This window comes from Sminthopsis crassicaudata, chromosome 3 (genome assembly GCF_048593235.1).
Source record: "Sminthopsis crassicaudata isolate SCR6 chromosome 3, ASM4859323v1, whole genome shotgun sequence".
NCBI lineage: Eukaryota > Metazoa > Chordata > Mammalia > Dasyuromorphia > Dasyuridae > Sminthopsis > Sminthopsis crassicaudata.
This window is the reverse complement of record NC_133619.1, coordinates 508,751,985-508,771,558: the sequence shown is the minus strand read 5'-3', so window position 1 is coordinate 508,771,558 and position 19,574 is coordinate 508,751,985. Positions and strand designations below refer to the sequence as shown.

The following is a 19,574-nucleotide window of genomic DNA, read 5'->3' as shown; positions in this document are numbered from 1 at the left end:
CCATTCTTTGTATACCCAGCATTTGACACAGTCTTGCATATCCCTAAATGCTTAGTAAATGCCTATTTACTTTATGATTGTTTTTGAGGGTCAAACAAGATAATCCATGTAATGTTTACAAACATTAAAGAGCTAAGTAAGTGTTCTTTATGATGGTGATCATGACTATGTAGTTTTAAAATATTTGGGCTTCAAAACTAAAATTCTGTGTCCCAAGAAATGGCTCATATATTGTGGCTAAATGGAGAAAGTAGATTTCCAAGTCTTTAACTTCTTCTCTTGACTTGTGTAAAACCAAATAAATCTCTGGAATAATTTGATTGTTTTAAACTTGGAAAATCCACAGAATAAGTTTGTGTTTTGCCTCTTAACAAACTCTAGCAAACCACAATTAGAAACATCTCCACCAAAACTCCAACTACTTCAGAAAAAGAAAGGGACCCATTTAGTCAAATTCCTTCCAATTTGACTAATGCATTGTTCTCAGAAAGGTCTAGCCAAATACCAAATTTCAAGTGTCTTTATTCTACTATTGTTGAGAAATTGGTCAGCAAAAGTAATCTAGAGAATTCTTATTTTCTTTCTGTTGTTTCAAAACTGCCAGATGGAGTCTTGTCCAAACTTTCACACTCCTTCCCACCCTCAAAGCAATTCTCTTGGGCTTAAGAGAGAGTGTGACAAAACATTAGATCTGGAGTCAAAACTTGGGTTCACATGTTGGCTCTACCACTTATTAGCTTTGTGATGTTAGTCAAGTCCCTTTCCCTTTGTAAGCCTCAGTTGAATTTTTTGCAAAGTGAGGGGGGCTGGAGATCAGGTACTTTTTTCAGCTATGGATAGGAGGAGATAGAGATGCAAAGCCAGTGTAACTTGGCTTTTGAACACACTTAATTTCCTAAACATGGAGCCCATTGTAATCCCTACAAGGTGGATGGGAAGTAAGTACTGTCCTGTGAAAAGGAAGCAACCTATTTGCTTTCTTTTCTGCCATCCTTCAGCTATGTTTTCAGCTTCTGTGCCCAATTGTTAGCCATGAACAGATACAGGGAGAGGGGAAGGAACTCTTCCTTCCTTCGAAATAGTGTTAGTGGTATTTCTGCTTTGTGTTACTGATCCTCAGTTTCAGATGCTTGAGGTGATCTCCACTGGACTGATAGTTCATGCTATGGAGATCTTGGAGTCTGAATCCAAGATTGTAGGCAGGGTGGTGCAACAGCTGTCATTTTTACCATGGAAGCCCTAAGAAATTAGAATAGCCAAGAGAAGTTTTGGCTTTGACTTGAGGATTGTACTCTAAAGGAACCAAGCTAAACTACAATTTTAATTGCCTTCCTGAAAGGAGGGAAGGGAATTGTGTCTCCCACTCTTTGGAAGAAGTGTGTTTGAATATTTTTTATGTTTTGAAATAAATATTCCTCTTTGTAAAAGCTCCACTGTGTTCCAGCAGTATTTGAAGGGAAGCTGTCAAATTAAAAAAGAATATCTGTTAGTGATCTGATATCCAAGGGAGCCAAAAGAAATATAAAAGAGCAAAATAAATATAGGTAATCAAGGGATATGAACAAATAGTTCTCAAAGAATAAATGGTCAAGCTATTAATAACCACAAGAAATATTGTTCCAAGTCACTAATAATAAGAGAGACTCAAATCAAAAGAACTTTGAGTTTTTACCTTATATTTAGCAAAATGACAAGGATGATGAATAATGGGAATAGTCAGCATTGAAAGGCAATGGAAAAATACTGTTGGTGGGTGGAGATGTGAATTGGTTTGACCATTCTGCAAAACAATTTTAAATTATGCTAAAAAAATTGCTAAAATGTCTGTCTTTTGACTCAGATCTCCCTGCTAGGCACGTATCCCAAGGAGGTTAAAAACAGATATAAAGGTTCTATATACATCAAAATATTAATAACAGCACTTTTTGTTGTTGTTTAGTCATATCTAACTCTTTGTGACGCCTTTTGGAGTCTTCCTGACAAAGATACTGGAGTGGTTTGACATTTCCTTCTCTAGCTCATTTTACAAATGAGGAAACTGAGCCAACTGGTCTTCCTGACTCCAGGCTCCTCGCTCTAGTCACTGTGCCACCTAACTGCCCTCACTTTGTGTAGCCATAAAGAACTAGAAAGCAAATAGACTTTCATTAATTTATGTGCTAAGAGGAACATAGTTTCCAGGAAAAATGAGGTGATCATTCCACCTTTTTAGCCATTCAGTTCTGGGTACTTTCATCAAGAAGATTGATAAAGTGAAGATTGTGGAGAGGAGATCTACCAGAATGGTAAATAGCATTGGTCTATGATGGATAAGAATTGGTTAAACTAGGCATGTTAGCTTGGAGAAAAGAAGACTGAGAAGGGTGGGAGAAAGAGGATGAGGGATGAAAAAAGGATTTACATAATAATATTTGTTGCATTTTTGAAGGAAATAACAAGTTGTGCATGGGAGATTTGCAGTTTCATATGCAGTCATCGTTTTTTATTGTACCATGTTATAAGAAATGCTTATTTTGTTCCATGAATTGAAAATAAAGAAAATAAAGGATTTGAAGGGTTGTCACAGGAGATAGGAAGTAGACTTGTTTTGTTTTGTTCTAGAGAAACAAATCACAAGTAGTGATTGGCAAATTTAAGTTTAATGTCAGGAAAAACTTTACTTGGATGTCTTCAAACAGAGGCTAGAGAGTCACTTGTCACATATGTGCCTGGGGGTGTTCATTTGTGAATTAGATGGTTGCTACATTTATAATTTTCAAATTCAATAATTATGTGATACCATAGTTGGAAAATAGTCAAACAATTGTGGTATATGAATAAAATAGAATATTATTGCTCTGCAAAAAACAATGACAAAGATGACTTCAGAGAGGCACAACAATTCTGACAGAACTAGTACAAAGTGAAGTAAAGAGAACAAAGAAAGTAATATTTTTATTGACTGATAATGTAAGTGGAAAGAAATAAATGAAACAATTAATTAATGTGTAATTAATATCTGACCTTGATCCTCTATAATAAGAAAATATACCTCTTTTCTTTCTTTGCTGAAGTGGGGGTCTATGGGTATGTAACTATGCACTTTTGCTAAACCTTTTACTCCCTTTCTTTTGTAACAAGAGATGTACTTCTGAATAAAGGGAGGGAGAAATAAAGATTGATGAAAAACAAAACTACCAATAAACATTAAAAATAAAAGAAAAATGTATTTCTATCCTTTCTGTGCAGAAGTAGAGGTGAAATAGAAAACAAAGATCAATTAAAAAGTAGAGAAATGACAACAAAAAATAAAGAAATAAAGGATAATCTAAAATTTAAAATGTAAAAGATTTTGAATGAATGATCTTTAAAGTCCCTTTCAGGTCTTCATCTCATGAAATATTTATATAAAGAAAAGTCCAATACATGAAAAAGGTTGGGGAAAATTGCTAGTAGAGGATGTCATAATAGAAATAACTCAGATTTCTATAGCTTTTTAAGATTTACAAATAACTAGACTTGGAATCGCTCAGAACCAAAGAATTTCAGAGCTAGAAGAGACCTCAGAAGTCATGGAGGTCAACCTTAATGGGGCATCTTTGCTACTCGAGATTTGTTCTATTCTGTCCCAGTGGACTAATAGAGGGTTGCAGCTGCAAATAAGACAATTTAGACTTGATGTCAGGAAAAGCTTCCTCAACATGAGCACTGTCCAGAAGTAGAGTGAGGGCTTTTGATAAAGTGGTGAGTTCTCACCTCACTGGAGATCTTCAAGTAAAGGCTAGATAACCAATCCTTGGACATATTGTAGAGAGGATTTTTAAAATTAATTTTATATTTATACATTTTTTGACAGTACATATGCATGAATAATTTTTTACAACATTATCCCTTGTATTTATTTTTCCAAATTTTCTCCTCCCTCCCTCTACTCCCTTCCCTAGATGACAGGCAATCCCATACATATTAAATGTGTTACAGTATAACCTAGATACAATATATGTGTGTGAAACCAAATTTCTTGTTGCATGGTAAGAATTGGATTCCAAAGGTATAAGTAACCTGGGTAGAAAGACAATAGTTTACACTCAATTCCCAGTGTTCCTTCTCTGGGTGTAGCTGATTCTGTCCATCATTGATCAATTGGAATTGGATTAGCTCTTCTCTATGTTGAAGATATCCACTTCCATCAGCATACATCCTCATACAGTATCATTGTTGAAGTGTATAATGATCTCCTGGTTTTGCTCATTTCACTCAGCATCAGTTGATGTAAGTCTCTCCAAGCCTCTCTGTATTCCTCCTGCTGGTCATTTCTTATAGAACAACAATATTCCATAACCTTCATATACCATAATTTACCCAACCATTTTCCAATTGATGGGCATCCATTCATCTTCCAGTTTCTAGCCACTACAAAAAGGGCTGCCACAAACATTTTGGCACATACAGGTCCCTTTCCCTTCTTTAGTATTTCCTTGGGATATAAGCCCAATAGCGGCAATGCTGGATCAAAGGGTATGCACAGTTTGATAACTTTTTGAGCGTAATTCCAGATTGTTCTCCAGAATGGCAGGATTCTTTCACAACTCCACCAACAATGCATCACTGTCCCAGTTTTCCCACATCCCCTCCAATATTCATCATTACTTTTTCTTGTAATCTTAGCCAATCTGACAGGTGTGTAGTGGTATCTCAGAGTTGTCTTAATTTGCATTTCTCTGATCAGTAGTGATTTGGAACACTCTTTCATATGAGTGGAAATAGTTTCAATTTCATCATCTGAAAATTGTCTGTTCATATCCTTTGACCATTTATCAACTGGAGAATGGTTTGATTTCTTATAAATTAGAGTCAGTTCTCTATATATTTTGAAAATGAGACCTTTATCAGAACCTTTAACTGTAAAAATATTTTCCCAATTTGTTACTTCCCTTTTAATTTTGTTTGCATTAGTTTTGTTTGTACAAAAGCTTTTTAATTTGATGTAATCAAAATCCTTTATTTTGTGATCAATAATGATCTCTAGTTCTCCTTTGGTCATAAATTCCTTCCTCCTCAAGTCTGAGAGGTAGACTATCCTATGTTGCTCTAATCTATTTATGATCTCATTCTTTATGCCTAAATCATGGACCCATCTTGATCTTATCTTGGTAAATGGTGTTAAGTGTAGGTCCATATCTAATTTCTGCCCTACTAATTTCCAGTTTTCCCAACAGTTTTTTTCAAATAATGAATTTTTATCCCCAAAGTTGGTATCTTTGGGTTTGTCAAACACTAGATTGTTATAATTGTACACTATTTTGTCCTGTGAACCTAATCTGTTCCACTGATCGACTAGTCTATTTCTTAGCCAATACCAAATGGTTTTGGTGACTGCTTCTTTATAATATAGTTTTAGATCTGGTATAGCTAGACCACCTTCATCTGATTTTTTCCATTAATTCCCTTGAAATTCTCGACCTTTTGTTCTTCCATATGAATTCTGTTGTTATTTTTTCTAGGTCATTAAAATAGTTTATTGGGAGTCTGGTATAGCACTAAATAAATAGATTAGTTTATTGTCATCTTTATTATATTGGCTCGGCCTATCCAAGAGCACTTAATGTCTTTCCAATTATTTAAATCTGACCTTATTTTTGTGATAAGTGTTTTGTAATTTTGCTCATATAATTCCTGACTTTTCTTTGGTAGATGGATTCCCAAATATTTTATTCTTAGAGAGGATTTTTTAAAGTGGTATATGCAAGTTTAGTTGAATTTTGAGGTCCCTTCCAATTTGTGATTCTATAAGTCTTAATCTTATACTAAAATTAATAAACTTGATAAAGCTTAAATTACATTGTCTTTCGGAACACCCTGTATCAATCAGCCATTTTTAAGTGCCTACTATGTGTCAGGCATTATGAGCTGGGATACAAAAGACAATTTCTTCCCTCAAGGAATTCACAATCTGATGGAGGAGACAACATGTAAACAAATATGTACAAATAAGCTATATATAGGATAAATAATAAATAATTAACATAGGGAAGGTACTAGACTTAAGAGGAGTTGGGAAAGCCTTCTTACAAAAGATGAGATTTTGTTAGGATTTAAAGGAAGCCAGGGAAGCCTATAAAAAGAGCTGAAGAGGGAAAGTGTACCACAAGTAGGGGATGGCCAGAGAAAATGTCTGGAGCAGAGAGATGGAGGGTTTTGTTTGTAAAATATCAGAAGGTCATTTCATTGGATCAAAAAGTACATGTGGTATACTTAACATATTTAACATGTATGGGACTACTTGCCATCTAGGGGAGGGAAGGAGGGGAAAAGTTGAAACAAAAATTTTTGCAATGTTGAAAAATTACCCATGCATATGTTTTGTATATAAAAAGCTATAATTAAAAAATCCAAAAAAACAAGGGAAAAAAACATGAGAACAAAAAGTACATGTTGGGGAGTAAGATGTAAGAAAACTGGAAAGTTATGAGAGGACTAGGTTATAAAGGGCTTTGAATGCCAAATAAAGAATTTTGTATTTGTTCCTAGTAGCAATAGGAAGCCTGAGTGTATATTTGGGATTGATGACATAGTTGGACCTGTGCTTTAGAAAGATGGATTTTGATGGCTCATTGAAGAATGGATTGGAGTGAGGAGAGACTTGAGGCAGGCAAATTAACTAGTGGGCTATTGTAATAATCCTGACATGAAGTGATGAGGATTTGAAACAGGGTGGTAGAGCTGTCAGAGGAGAGAAGGAGCATATTTGAGAGATGGTACAAAGGTGAAATCAATAGGTCTTGGCAATAGCTTGGATATTGGGGTGAGAGAGAATGAGGAGTAGAGCATGACTCCTAGGATGGTATTGCCATCTATAGTAATAGAGAAGGTAAGAGAAAGGAAAGGTTTGAGGGGAAAGATAATGAGTTCCAGTTTGTAAAGTTGAATTTAAGATGTTCCTGGGACATCCAGTTTGATATGTCTATTAGACATAATAGTGGAAGTCATAAGAGAGGTTGGAGCATGATAAGTAAATTTGATAAATGTCAACATAGAAATGACAATTAAGTCCATAGGAGTTAATGAGATTACTAAATGAGGTAATATATAAAAGAAAAAGAGAAAGTCCAGGATAGAATCCTGAAGGGCACTCATGGTTAGAGTAGGTGATGTGGAAGAGAATCTAGCAAAAGAGACAGAGAAAGAAACAGTCAAATAGATAGAAGGAGAACCAGGAGAGAGAAGTATTCAAAAAATCTAAAAAGAGAGAATCAGGGAGGAGATAGAGGTTGGTAGTGCCCAAGTCTTCAGAGAGGTCAAGGAGAATGAGGATTGAGAAAAAGTCATCGGTTTGGCTACTAAGAACTCATTCATAACTTTGGGGAGAACAGTTTCAGTCAAATGATAAGGTCTGAAGCTGGATTGTAAGAAGAGAGTGAGAGGAAAATGGAGGAACCCATTATAGACCACCTATCTGAGGAGTTTAGCTAGGTAGGAATGTAGAGCTAGAGCTGGAAGGAATCTTTGAGGTCATCTAGTCCAATCACTCATTTTACAAATGGACTATTCAGTTAGACCAAGGTCACAAGGCAGTAAATGGCATTAAGTGTTTCATGAATGTGTGCCTGCCATTTCTAAATTACAATTTCTGAGAAAGCAACATCTCTGACTTAGTGAGCTTTTTCTTTTCCTTCACTCCCTATGCCTAACATAACACTCTCTATCATACATATTTTAATTCTTTCCATCCATTTTAGTGCTTATCATGGCCCAGCACTGAGCTAGCACTGGGAGAGATGGAAAGCTTGGATAAGATGTTTCTGCCCTCAGGGAATTTATAATTCATAATAAACATATGTGTATGTATACGTATATATATATGTGTATATATATATATATACATATATATATATATATATATATGTATAAATGTGTATAGATGTCCTCTTAGCAAATGTATTTTTCTGGACATTTTCTCTTTTTTGCATTTAATAGTATTTTATTTTTTCCAATTATATGTAAAGATAGTTTTCAACATGCATTTTTGTAAGATTTTGAGTTCTACATTTTTCTCCCTTCTTCCTTTCCCTTCCCTCATTCCAAGACAGCAAGCAATCCATATAGGTTATAGATATACAACCGTGTTAAACATATTTCCATATTAGTCATATTACAAAAGAAGAATCAGAACAAAAGGGAAAAACCATGAGAAAGAAAGAATAAATTTAAAAAGTGAAAATAATATGCTTCAATCTGCATTAGACTCCATAGTTCTTTCTCTGAATGTGGATGGCATCTTCCATCACAAACTATTGGAATTACATGCAAAAATGTTTATAGCAGCTCTTTTTGTAGTGGCAAGGAATTGAAAATTAAGTGGATACCTATCAATCGGGGAATGGCTGAACGGTATATGAATGTTATATACTATTGTTCTATAAGAAATAATGAACAGCATGGAAAAACTTACATGAACTGATGTTGAACGAAGTGAGCAGAACCAGGAGAGCACTGTACATAATAACAACAGGATTATGTGATGATTGACTATGATGGACTTAGCTCTTCTCAGCAATGTGATAATTTAAGACAGTTCAAATAGATTTGGAATGGAAATGCCATTAAAACCACTGAACAAACTATGGAGACTGTATGGATCAAAGCATATTATTTTCACTTTTTTTCTTTTCTTTTTTTTTTTTTTTTTTTTGGTTTGCTTTTTCTTTCTTGTGGTTTTTGCTTTTTGTCTGATTTTTCTTTTACAACATGATGAATGTGGAAATATGTTTAAAATGATCATACATGCATAATCTATATCAGATTGTCTGCTGTCTTGGGAAATGGGATAAGGGACAAAGGGAGAAAAAATTACAACAGGAATGAATGTTGAGGGCTATATTTGCATGTAATTGAGGAAAAAAAAGGCTATTGGAATTGTCTTAGATCATTGTATTCTGAGAAGGGTTAAGTCTATCATAGTTGATCCTCACATAAAGTTATTAGTAATATGTTTTTTGGGGTAGCTGAGGTGGTGCAGTGGATAGAGCACCAGCTCTGAAGTCAGGAGAACCTGAATTAAAATCTGATCTCAGACACTTAACATGTCCTAACTGTGCGACCCTGAGCAAGTCACTTAACCCTAATTGCCCCCCCCCAAAAAAAGGTAATATGTTTTTAAGGTACCTTCTAGAGCTAAACAATATGATTTCCCCCTAAGAAGATCATGAATAGAATAGAATAGAGAATAGAATTTGTGTTTTTATTCCCATCCAGATGAACATTGTGTTTCTCGAAAATAGCAGATGCTTGTTGAATGAATGAATGCATGTTGAATCATCCAGTGAATATATTTTGTCTTTTCAAATATATCTCAATTTGAGGAAAAACTTTCTTTTTTTGCTTATATTGTATTCCCAGAATTTCACACAATGCCTGGAAGCTACATTAGAAGGGCTTTAAAGATGCTTGTTTCTTTCCTTCTTTCCAATTCTATTGCTTTTCCAGTTCATCCTCTATATAGCCTCCAAATTAATATTCCTAAAACACAAGTCTGACCATGATACTCTTCTGACTGATCAATGGGAGCTAAGGGTTTACTCAAAACTGCATATTTAGCTAAGGATTGGGGAAATGATAAAACCTCTTATCTGTTGCTCCTTATTTATCCTCTACAAAAACTCCATCCTGTTTGATGGACAGTACTTTACTAAAAGACATCCTGTCTCCTTACCTGGATGAAAATACATCCTGAATCTTCCCTTATCTGCACCTTGTTCTCCCGATATAGGATGCTAGCTTGCTGTCTAAGCCCCAATTTTTATTATATAAAAACTCTCCCAAATTTCTTCTAATTGCTAGACTTTCTTAAAGACTAGTCTGGCACATATGGCATAAATAGACTTTAAGAGAATTTCTTTGAATTTTTTCAAACTAATTGAACTATGACTCTCACACATGTCATGGTCAAGAACTTTTAGGGACTCAGGTTGTTGGGGTTTAGAAGCTGAATCTCCAAATATTCCAGACTAATGTCATGAGAGGTCTCAAAAGAATTTGTAGACTTAGATAATCTCAAACATGACTCTTTCCAAATTAGGAGGACTGAGGCTACTTCCAATGATCTTGGGATAAAGAGAACCATCTACACCCAGAGAGAGGACTGTAGGAACTGAATGTGAACCACAACATAACATTCTCACTCTTTTTGTTGTTGTTTGCTTGCATTTTGTTTTCTTACTTATTTACTTAAATTTTTTGATCTGATTTTTTGGTGCAGCAAGAAAATTGTATAAATATGTTTATACACATAGGATTTAACATATATTTTAACATGTTTAACATATATTGGATTGCTTGCCCTCTAGGGGAGGGGATAAGGGGAAGGAGGAGAAAATCTTAAATATAAGGCTATGCAAAGGTCAATGTTGTCAAATTATTCATGTATATGTTTTGAAAATAAAAAGCTTTATTTGAAAAAAACGACTTAGACCATCTCCAAATCAAGAGGCAATGATTTTGTAATGCTGTTAGCAGTGGGCTAACTTGCAAAAGAAAAGTTAGTGAAGTAGTGGGCAAAAAACAATGTATTTATGGAGGTAAAAGGATTTTTTTGGGGGAAATATTTAGGTTATTAGTTTTAGAATACTAATGTCTATGGTTTAAAGCGTTACTTTCAAAGAAAACCTCTGATATGTAAATTTTATGGAATCTACTGATATGCTTATGGATCAGTTTCAGAAAACCTACTGCTATGTTAATTTTACAGCATAACCATTAGTTGGAATTAGGGTTTAGATAGAGTCAGCATCCTATTCATAAACTGAATTAATAAAACCAGCATTTTTTTGTAGTCAGTATGAGTAATCTAGATTTAAGATATAGTATTACTAAGTCAGATATCTTGGAATCAAAAGACAATCTAAATAGTTAAGATAGTTTGGAGCCACAATATAGTGTTCCTGAGATTATCATTAGGTCATTCCTCTTTCAAACAGTATTCCTAAAATTATAGTCACATAAAGATCAATTCAACAATCATGTATTAAACATTGTATGTCAGATATTACAGTAAAGACTAGGAATTCAGAGATAAAAATGAAATAATTCCTAATCTCAAAAGTTCTGCATTCTGTCAGGATGTAGGAGAGAAGCAAGTACTAAGATAACTAAATACAAAAAATATTAAAAAAATAAATGCAAAGTAATTTTGGAAGTTAGTGGGAGAAGTTATTATTGGGGGAATCTTCTTGAAGGAACTGGAACTCAATTTCAGCCTTGGAGAGGCTCAAAGTTTTTAAGAGGCTGAAGTGAGAAGGAAGATCATTTTAGTAATCAGTGATAATTGATGCAAAAGCTAAGAGATAGAAATATAATTGCAAGGGGGTGGGCAGAGCAGGTAGGTGGCACAGTGGACAGAGTGCCAAGCCTAGAGACAAGACCTGTGTTCAAATCCAGTCTCAGATACTTATTAGCTGGGTGAGTCTGGCCATGTCACTTAGCCCTATTTGTCTTAGTTCTTTCATCTGTAAAATGAGCTAAAGAAGAAAATGGCAAACCACTCCAGTATCTTTGCCAAGAAAACCCCGAAAGGGGTCATGAAGAGTTGGACACGACTCAAAAAACAACTGAATGTGGGGAACCACAAGTAGGTCATTTTGGCTTGAATATAATTACCCTAGAAAAATAAATTGGAATCAGATTATGAAGGGATTTAAATGCCAATAAAGTGGGGGAGAAGATTGTATTTTGTCCTAGAGGCAATGAAACCTTTTGAAGTTTCTTTACCCGGGGAATATCATATGCTTTAAGAATATCAATATGGCAGCCATAAAGAAGATGGATTGGGGCTGGGGAGAGGCCCTCTAGGACAAAATACGAACTCTTTAGCTTGGCTTTTTATGCTTTTCATAACCCAGTTTTAGCCTTTTTTTTCCCTTGGCATATTCTGTGCTTCTGCAATTCATTTACTCCATGTTGCAAACTGACTTACTTGCCATTCTCCTAACTTAGCCTCCTAATTCTTACCTTTTGAGTAGACTGACCTCCACATCTGAGACACAGTCTCTCTCTCTTCACCTCCAATTTTTAGAACTCTTGGTTGCCTTCAAGGGTCAGATCATGAACTGCCTTTTACAGAAAAACCTTTCCTGGATTCCCCTCTGATGTTAATGTTCTTTCTTCTCAAATTGTATTTGGTACCTTTATCTGTTGAAATATATAACCCCCCTGTTTCCAGTAAGAGAAATCAATGCTATGAATAATCACATAAAATGCTATATATTACTACTAGTTAGGGAAATATAAATTATCAAAATCTTGAGTTTCTACTATATACCTACCAGAGTATCTACTAACATGATAGAAAAGGACAAATACTAGAGATGAGAAAAAAATTGGGATTGTAATGTACTAAATGGAGTTGTGAACTCCATAATCATTCTGGAGAACAATTTAGAACCATGTCCAAAAGGTTATAAAATGGCATCCACTTTGACTTAGCAATATCATGACTATATCCCAAAGAGATTTTTTTAAAAAGAAAAAGGACCCATTTGTACAAAGTATTTATAGCGTGCTCTCTCTCTCTCTCTCTCTCTCTCTCTCTCTCTCTCTCTCTCTCTCTCTCTCTCTCTCTCTCTCTCTCTCTCTGTAAGTGGTGTCAAAGAATTGGAAATAAAAGGAATGTTCATCAATTGGGAAATGGCTGAACAAGTTGTAGTATAGAATTGTGATGGAAAACTATTATACAATAGAAATGATGAGCAGGGTAGTTTCAGAAAAGCTTGCATGGGAAGACTTATATGAACTCATGCAAAACGAAATGAGCAGAATGAGGGAAACATTGCATGTATATAGAGTAACAATATTTATATAAGGATGGTCAGCCATGAAAGATTTAGCTACTCTTATTAAGGTAATTCCAAGGAACTCATAATGAAAAATACTAACTCCAAAGACAGAACTGATGAGCAGTTTTTTATTTTTACTTTTTTATTTTTAAAAAATCTTGTGTTTTCTTTTGTGACCTAATATGAAAATGTTCTGTATAACTTCACATGTATAATTAATATATTGCTTGCCTTCTCAAGGAGATAAGATGTTTGGAAAGGAGAGATTTTGAAGTCTTTAAAAAATGATAGTTAATGTTTTTACATATAATTGGAAAATATTTAACAAAATAAAATTTAAAAATGTGTAGCTCTCTCCTCAATAGAATGTGGATTTCTTGTGAGGAATGTGTGCCTTTTTTGTGTTTTATCTTTGTGTTCCAATCCATTTAGAGTAGTGCTTCACACATAAATGTTCATTGGATTGGATTTTATCAAGCCAAACTATCAAAAGCAGTAAAATTCAGAAGGAGTATGGAGCCAATACAGAGGAAATAAGACTGACCCTGAGGCAGAAGACCTGGGTTTAAGTCCTTGATTCATTACTTACTAGCTGAAGTACCATGGTTGATTCCCTTCAGCTCTGAGTTTTAGTTTTCTCTTCTGTAAAATAAGGATAAAAATATTTGCACTCCAGGAACCACAATGCAAAAAGTATATATATATTTCAGGGAAAGCATTTTGTAACCTGCATGAATAAATGAGCCATCATGACCTGAATTCTGAGTGCTGAAAAAGCTGAAGTTTGGGAATGTTGGGTTCCATTAATTCAATGGATATTTCTTTTCTTTTCTTTTTTTTCATTTTTTAATAACTTTTTATTGACAGAACATATGCCTGGGTAATTTTTTTTTTACACCATTATCCCTTGCACTCACTTCTGTTCCAACTTTTCCTTTCCCTCCCTCCATCCCCTCCCCTAGATGGCAGGCAGTGATATTATACATGTTAAATATGTTATAGTATATCCTAGATACAATATATGTGTACAGAACCAAACAGTTCTCTTGTTGTACAAGAAGATTTGGATTCAGAAGGTAAACATAACCTGGGAAGAAAATCAACGGATACTTCTTGAGTTGTGATAATATGAATAATGGATTTTGATAGGGTCTTCCAGGGCTAGAAAAGAGCATAAATCATACTTCCTGCCCTCAAGATGCCTATTCCCTAGTATTTTTCTACTATCAGTTAGCTGAATTACCTTCAGCAAATCCTAAAAATTTTGGACCTATTACCTTCTCTGTAAAGTGAGGGGGAAGATGACTACATGGCCTCTGAGGACGCCTTTATCTTTTAACATTCTCTGATCTTAAATCTCTCCCAGCTCCAACATGCTATATCCTGTGTTTTATCATCCTGAATTCTACATTCCCTTCCAGCTCTAACATTCTATGTAAGGCTTTTCAGTACTCACATTTCAAGGTACTTTCCAACTCTAACATTCTGTGATCTGTATTCTAATAATGGGGTCTTCATTAATTTTTATCAATTCCTCTGATATTAATACCTAACATCAGAGGAATTGATAAAAATTAATTCCTGAGGCAAACAGGGAGAAGACACTGGTAGAGATCAGTTTGGCTTCATGGTCCCAACCTCTGGGGAGATTGTCCAGTCTGAAATCCAAGTCATGTCAAACCCCTGAGCAGTCTCACCTTGCCATGTCTTGTCAGAAATCCCAGTCATATCTCTGAGGTTAATTTTTCCCTATAAAGTCCATCCCATGGCTGCTGCCTTTCTTTGGGCCAGCCTGCCACCGCACTCTGCTTTGAGGTGTCTTTTCCCTTCCCCTTCACCTGGTATCTCTCCAAACTCCAGTATACTTTTCAACCCCACTTCTCCTTACAGCTAACTAACTCTTTTAGCTATTAAGTTCCTTTCAGGATTTAGCCTACCAGCTAAGGACATGGTAGTCTCTTCCTACTGGGTAGTTGTGAGTTCCACTGAGGAACTTGTTTTTTATATGTTCTCCTACTCTATTTCATATCTACCATTTCCGTGTCTATTGTATCTCTCCCTTTTGTCTGTAACTTCTTCCCTAAATAAATCTACCTTTTGCCAAAGATGATGGAGACTGTGAATTCTTCACATGACTGAACCCCACTTTTGATGCCTGCTATCATCTAGTGTCTACATCAACTACATCACTAGCATCCTACATTCTAAAGTCTTTTCAAGCTCTGCCATGATAAGGTTCCTTGCAGCCCTGAAAAAAATCATATCTTCTATGTTTTAAAGTCCTTACCAACAGAGATATTTTCTGTTCTTTGTTGTAAGGACTCTTTCAACTCTGAATTTCTATAATTCTAGGAAGCAAGTCCCTCTGGATTGATAAATATCCCATTAATTTTCTGAATTTTCACTGAAGTCTCAACTAGCCCAAAAAAAGAAAAGAAAGAAAAGAAATGGCATTTCTGCTCAATAATGATACAACATTGCTTGCATAACTGAGGTATGTCCTCAAAGGCTCTTGGGTTTAGAACCTTCATATTTTAACCAATGAATCTCATTCTTGAAAGACTTTCCAACTTTAAAAATGTCACATAAAGGACTTTCAATTTCCTGAAGTCTCATCTAAGAGAATTCATTTCCCCAGTGTTTTCCTTCTTCTGGTAGCATTTATACAACAGAGCCCCTGACAATGAAGAAAGGGGGAAGTGCTTTTATAACAATTGGTTAAGAAAAAAAAGAACTGAGTTTTGCCAACCTTCTTATTTTCATTTTTTCAGAAGAAGATAATTTGCAAAGGAACATAGTTCAGCAATTCAAATTGTCAGAGGATGAATTTAATCCAATTTAATTCAACAATTTTCTTTTAAGAATCTGCTAGGTGAAAAATATCAGATTAGTCACTGGATGGGGAAGAGGAAAGAGAAACATCATAACTCATAACTGAAAAGGGTGATGTGGTAGAAAGTTCAATTCCATGTTAAGAATTATTCAGTGTTTACTTTGTCCAAGGCTTTGTGCGAGGTACACCAAAAGATATACCCCATCTATCTTGTTTGTTCTTCCTTTACATTATATCCGTTACATTTAGGAAGTGATGCCTTGACCTGCAAGCTAATTGGATTTAAGTGAGAGAAATCAGTGCAAAGTCACCAGTGGCACTTTCCCCTCCAGAACCATTTGGGTACAGTGGTCAGATACAGATCAGGATGGCTGGAGGTGACCTTAGAGCATTGGTAGACCTTTTGAAGCTAAGGTCTTTAACAGCTCTCAATTTGACTGAGTCAAAGTCCAATTAAAGATTAAGGATAGGTAAAAAGTGAAGCAGAGAATAGCCTCTTTAACCATATATATATGTATATATATGTATGTATGTATGTATAAAACAGCCTATGTGGACAGAGGGAAGAGAAGCTTCCTAAATTAGGTCATTGTCCAGTGACTTGTTTTCTAGGATTTTTTAAAAGCAGGAATAGGACCCAGATCAGCCATATCTCACATTTTCTCCCACAGTATTCCACTTGTCCCAGTCACTTTGCCCTCCTTCCTCTTCCATCTACCTCCTTCTCCTCTTCCCTCCTATCTATGGGTGCTCCTTGCCCTCCTGCCCATCTATGGGTGCTCCTTGCCCTCCTGCCCTTCCCGTTCTCTCCTGAGGCCCTTTTTCCATTTTTTCTTTCATTCACTTTGATGTGGCTGCTGTAGACACTAGATTATGGTAGACACCAAAGTTAGAATTCAATTTTGAGTGAAGAATTCACAATGACCATTCTCTTTGGCAAAAGGTAGATTTGTTTAAGGGATTAGGTTACAGGCAAAATGAAGTGATACGATAGACACCAGGAATGACAAATATGAAATAGAGTAGGAGAGCATAAAAACGGGTTTTAATAATTAATGATGGAAAGGGCAAGTTCCTTATTGGGGTTAGAAGAGTCTACATGGTGTGGGGAAGGGGGAAGGGGGAAGGGGGAAGGGAAAAGACATCATGAGGCAGAGTGCCCTAACAGAGTGACCCAAAGGAGGACAGCGCCCATGGAATAGGCTATAAGTAAATTTATAGGGAGAATTTAACCTCAGGAACATGATTGGGATTTCTGACAGAACACAGAAAGGTGAAACTGCTTAAGACCCCTATAGAGTATGGGTCTCAGGGATTCGGCATAATTTGAATTTCTGATCTCTATCAATGCCTTCTCCTCCAAGATCAATTCTACAGTTTCTCTCTGCCCAACACATCATTTATGATCTTATCAACTTTGTGCAGAAAGTTTTGGGTTTCTACTCTCACCAGTGCCCAAAGACTTGAAAGTCCAAATCCTCAGAACACTGCTTGACTTGGACATCCTGTGTGAGTGAAGGTGGATTTAATATCACTCTTACTATTCAGCATGGAATATTATGCATGGAAAAGAAGTTGGAAGCATTTTGGAAAGAAAGAATCGGTCGAGAAAATGTGTGAAGAGAATGGTGCATGATGGGAGTGGTGCATGAATCAACATCTCAGAAGGGAATTGTTCTAAGAGAATAATTAATGTTGCTGGACCCACTAATGCTATAAACTTTGCTACAATTTCTGACAAACTGCAAGAGGATGTCAGCAACTCTATGGCAATTAGTACAGCTGCCAGTAGACTTCAATCTCTTCAAAGCTTGTGGTGACTGCTAGCCAATATAGCTCTCTTATTGGAAAAGGAAGATGCAAGATCCAAGAAATAAGAGAGTCAGGGGCTCAGGTCCAGGTGGCAGAGGTTGTGCTGCCAAACTCAACTGAGTGAGCCATCGCTATTGCAAATCATTTTGTCAAACAGATCTGCATTGTGTGGGACGGGATACTAGACCCTCCTTACCCAAACTGACTTCTTGGAGGCATCTCCAGGTACAAACAGAAAGTTTTTATTGGGTTTTTGCAAGAAGAGGACCACTATACCAACTGGGTAATCTAGCATGGCGTGGGACTGGATTACCAAAAGTGGAAACTGGATTATTAGCAGAAAAGACACGGGTCCACCACTCTTCCTATTGATATTTAAATTCATTGGATGGACCAAACAAGTAAGTGGCCATTGACCAATGGACAACAACACTTTCTACTTTCAGGGGAGCATGTGACTTCCTGAATTTTGGGTTTAGGGTCTAATCTATTCTACTTTATAGTCTTCTAAGGAATCTTCATTTATTTCATTCAGCATGATCATTGGAGTCTTCCTCAAAGGATGTAACCATCCCAGATGGACCCAAACAGATCAGCTCTCCAGTTATATTTGCAGGTAGTCAGGACAGGTACAGCACAGGCAGTGACTATGGGAACTTTCCCCACAGCACTCAGTCCATGTGCCTCAAACCGGACCTGGAGGGACTTCCTCTAAAGTTGAGCAAGCGACACAGTTGTCAATGCACAGGCTTGCAGTGTTCTCTGGTTCGGTTTTCTTGGGGTCTCTGGGTTCTTGGGAGCAGCCTTCATTTTAGTTCAGTAATCACCACAAGAGCAGCCATGTGTTAAAGTCCAAATCCTTTATTATCTCCTTCCTGGGGCTGGGCAGCTTTCTGGAGAGCCTTTCAGATGGCCTTGGTCTCAGTGGAGAAATGCAGGAGGAGAGCCTGCTACCAGGCTTGACTGAAGATCAAATGAATATCTGTCCTTGGAGCCAAGAGTTTGAGCCTCCCTCTTGTCTTCTCTGGCTTCTGAATCCCCCCGAATGAATCCTGGCTGAAGCCCCCAGCTTATATGTCCTACACTGAGTATAAACCAATCATTATATCACTAGGAAGCCATTATTTGTTGTAAGATTAAATCAATCATACTGAACCCTGCTAAACTAGATAAACTCAATTTCACTTAGTACCTTGTAAGCATCCTTGTTTCAAGTTCGGAGTTCTGGCCCATACACAGGCTCACTTTCCCATGATGTACACCAACACCAAAACCTGCAGGTTTACAGGCTCTGCTCAGACTACTGCTCGTGAACTCACCATTTCAAATTACTTAATTGGCTGAACATTGGTCATAAAGGTGCCAAACTCAGAGATTTATTAAATGTCTGTGGCTTACATGAAAACTGCTAATCCAATAGAAGAATCCATTCATAGCTAGGTTACTATCACTGGATTTGTTGCCAGCATTAACCTGGCCCAGTGTCTAATCAATGTCATCTCTGAGGAAAGCTGGATGGAACCGGGATCCATCTGTGTAGTTTCTGAACAGTTAGCTATTCCAGGTTTTAAATAGTTCATAAATTTTCATTTTCTACACAACTTTATCATCCACTGGTGATTTTTAAAATTACAGTGTTTTAATTCCTTTCTTTGTTTAGCCATTAACACTGAGAACTATATTCAGTTTTGTAAGTTTCTGCCTGTGTTGTTTTGTTTTTTTTGGGGGGGACTTATGAATTTTCCCCCTATTTTTGTTACTGAAATGTAAGAATGGAATAGTAATATATTTCAAGTTAAGTCTCTAATGTCAGAATTTTTTTTAAAAAAATCAAAATATGAACTAGAGCTTTTTCTTTGTGAATAGAAACTGGGAAAAATAAATAGGAATAGATTTTGTATCTTATCCAAAAGCTTTTTCTGCATCTATTGATACAATTTTATTTTTTATTGTTCTGATTAAAATTGTTCATTTTGCTAATAATTTGGCTAACAATGAACCAACCCTGCATTTCTGATATAAATCAAACCTGGTCATAATAGTATGTTGTTGTAGTTTATTGATATTTCAACACTTTTTTCCATTAAAATTTATTACAGATATTGTTCTATAATGTTTTT

The 19,574-nt window shown here is 36.0% G+C and overlaps 1 pseudogene; it reads left to right on the top strand.

Moving 5' to 3' along the window:
- The first annotated feature begins 901 nt into the window (after window positions 1–901).
- On the top strand, window positions 902–18,798 carry LOC141562268 (poly(rC)-binding protein 2-like; annotated as a pseudogene).
- Window positions 18,799–19,574: the final 776 nt, after the last annotated feature.